The sequence below is a fragment of the Takifugu rubripes genome, chromosome 12 (assembly GCF_901000725.2).
Source record: "Takifugu rubripes chromosome 12, fTakRub1.2, whole genome shotgun sequence".
NCBI lineage: Eukaryota > Metazoa > Chordata > Actinopteri > Tetraodontiformes > Tetraodontidae > Takifugu > Takifugu rubripes.
In genome coordinates this window covers 11,525,343-11,528,826 of record NC_042296.1, presented here as the reverse complement: position 1 = coordinate 11,528,826, position 3,484 = coordinate 11,525,343, and positions in this window count along the sequence as shown.

Below are 3,484 nucleotides of genomic sequence, written 5' to 3'. Positions count from 1 at the left end.
CTCTACGTTAGAGAGAAACCATCTAGAGCAACGATGTGATGCACCTCCTCCAGAGCCTCCCGGGTCAGCAGCAGGTTCCTCTGGAGCCACCACCACCTGCAGCTGACCCTATTGGGGTGTGTTTCCCTGTTAAGGTGCTTGGACTTACCTGCTTGTTCCTCCTACAGTACGGTACATTCCGTAATCCGTCCTGAGACCTTTAGGAACAAACGCTTCGTCTCGGGTCAGGAAATAGAGGCAGGTGATTTAGTATTTACTGAAATAAGAAAGGGGGCATTTTTAGGGAAACCTGTTCGATTGATTGTTATTTTGCAGTTTGTCTACCTCACTGGGTTTGTACATTACAATACATTAATCCACTATAAAGCTTTGACGTGCACTTTTGGCCTTTCATCATTTAGCAAAAGCAAAGTCTTTAAAATACTAGTTTTTACCTTTATTGTGGTGGGAATAACAAAGCAACCTACATTAATAAGAAGGTTTGATGGCTTTAACATATTTTAGAAAAATAAAAGCTTTAAGTGGGAATTGCCAGGACTAAGGCCAGGACCAAGGCCAGGACCAAGGCCAGAACTAAGGCCAGGACCAAGGTCGGACTAAGGCAGGACCAAGGCCAGGACTAAGGCCAGGACTAAGGCTATGACTAAGGCCAGGACCAAGGCCAGGACTAAGGCCAGGACTAAGGCCAGGACCAAGGCCAGAACTAAGGCTAGGACCAAGGCCAGGACTAAGGCCAGGAATAAGGCCAGTACAAGATGGAAAGGAAAGGAGTCTTTACTTGATTTACCAGATATCATTACTGAGTTCAGTCCATCTTGTTTAGATAGCATCTGGTATAATCTCTCTACAAACCTGGGCCTGAGCCCTAAACCACCAACAGTGGTGAAGAAAACTCCCTTTTAACAGAAGAAACCTTGAGCAGGTCCAGGCTCAGGGGGCTGGAGGAAGGGGGGTGTCGATTGCAGCCAAGAGCTAAACTGCAGTTATATAATGATGATGATGGAAAAATGAACTGTCATACGTTACCTCTACGTTAGAGAGAAACCATCTAGAGCAACGATGTGATGCACCTCCTCCAGAGCCTCCCGGGTCAGCAGCAGGTTCCTCTGGAGCCACCACCACCCTGCAGCTGACCCTATTGGGGTGTGTTTCCCTGTTAAGGTGCTTGGACTCACCTGCTTGTTCCTCCTACAGTACAGTACATTCCGTAATCAGTCCCTGAGACCTTTAGGACCAAACGCTTCGTGTGGGAATGGCCAGGACAAAAGCCATGACTAAGGCCAGGACCAGGGCCAGGACCAAGGCCAGGACCAAGGCCAGCACTAAGGCCAGGACCAAGGCCAGGACCAAGGCCAGGACTAAGGCCAAGACCAAGGCCAGAACTAAGGCCAGGACCAAGGCCAGGACTAAGGCCAGGACCAAGGCCAGGACTAAGGCCAGGACCAAGGCCAGGACTAAGGCCAGGACCAAGGCCAGAACTAAGGCTAGGACCAAGGCCAGGACTAAGGCCAGGAATAAGGCCAGGACTAAGGCCAGGACCAAGGCCAGGACTAAGGCCAGGACCAAGGCCAGAACTAAGGCTAGGACCAAGGCCAGGACTAAGGCCAGGAATAAGGCCAGGACTAAGGCCAGTACAAGATGGAAAGGAAAGGAGAGTCTTTACTTGATTTACCAGATATCATTAACTGAGTTAATTCAGTCCATCTTTGTTTAGATAGCGTCTGGTATAATATCTCTACAAACCTGGGCCTGAGCCCTAAACCACCAACAGTGGTGAAGAAAAACTCCCTTTTAACAGGAAGAAACCTTGAGCAGGTCCAGGCTCAAGGGGAGGGAGGGGGGGGGGCGACAGCAGCCAAGAGCTAAACTGCAGTTATATATGATGATGATGGAAAAATGAACTGTCATACGTTACCTCTACGTTAGAGAGAAACCATCTAGAGCAACGATGTGATGCACCTCCTCCAGAGCCTCCCGGGTCAGCAGCAGGTTCCTCTGGAGCCACCACCACCCTGCAGCTGACCCTATTGGGGTGTGTTTCCCTGTTAAGGTGCTTGGACTTACCTGCTTGTTCCTCCTACAGTACGGTACATTCCGTAATCCGTCCCTGAGACCTTTAGGAACAAACGCTTCGTCTCGGGTCAGGAAATAGAGGCAGGTGATTTAGTATTTACTGAAATAAGAAAGGGGGCATTTTTAGGGAAACCTGTTCGATTGATTGTTATTTTGCAGTTTGTCTACCTCACTGGGTTTGTACATTACAATACATTAATCCACTATAAAGCTTTGACGTGCACTTTTGGCCTTTCATCATTTAGCAAAAGCAAAGTCTTTAAAATACTAGTTTTTACCTTTATTGTGGTGGGAATAACAAAGCAACCTACATTAATAAGAAGGTTTGATGGCTTTAACATATTTTAGAAAAATAAAAGCTTTAAGTGGGAATTGCCAGGACTAAGGCCAGGACCAAGGCCAGGACCAAGGCCAGAACTAAGGCCAGGACCAAGGTCAGGACTAAGGCCAGGACCAAGGCCAGGACTAAGGCCAGGACTAAGGCTATGACTAAGGCCAGGACCAAGGCCAGGACTAAGGCCAGGACTAAGGCCAGGACCAAGGCCAGAACTAAGGCTAGGACCAAGGCCAGGACTAAGGCCAGGAATAAGGCCAGTACAAGATGGAAAGGAAAGGAGTCTTTACTTGATTTACCAGATATCATTAACTGAGTTAATTCAGTCCATCTTTGTTTAGATAGCATCTGGTATAATATCTCTACAAACCTGGGCCTGAGCCCTAAACCACCAACAGTGGTGAAGAAAAACTCCCTTTAACAGGAAGAAACCTTGAGCAGGTCCAGGCTCAGGGGCTGGAGGGAAGGGGGGTGTCGATTGCAGCCAAGAGCTAAACTGCAGTTATATAATGATGATGATGGAAAAATGAACTGTCATACGTTACCTCTACGTTAGAGAGAAACCATCTAGAGCAACGATGTGATGCACCTCCTCCAGAGCCTCCCGGGTCAGCAGCAGGTTCCTCTGGAGCCACCACCACCCTGCAGCTGACCCTATTGGGGTGTGTTTCCCTGTTAAGGTGCTTGGACTCACCTGCTTGTTCCTCCTACAGTACAGTACATTCCGTAATCAGTCCCTGAGACCTTTAGGACCAAACGCTTCGTGTGGGAATGGCCAGGACAAAAGCCATGACTAAGGCCAGGACCAGGGCCAGGACCAAGGCCAGGACTAAGGCCAGGACCAAGGCCAGACTAAGGCTAGGACTAAGGCCAGGACTAAGGCCAGGACTAAGGCCAGGACTAAGGCCAGTACCAAGGCCAGGACCAAGGCCAGCATAAGGCCAGGACCAAGGCCAGGACCAAGGCCAGGACTAAGGCCAAGACTAAGGCCAGAACTAAGGCTAGGACCAAGGCCAGGACTAAGGCTAGGACTAAGGCCAGGACCAAGGCCAGGACTAAGGCCAGGACCAAGGCCAG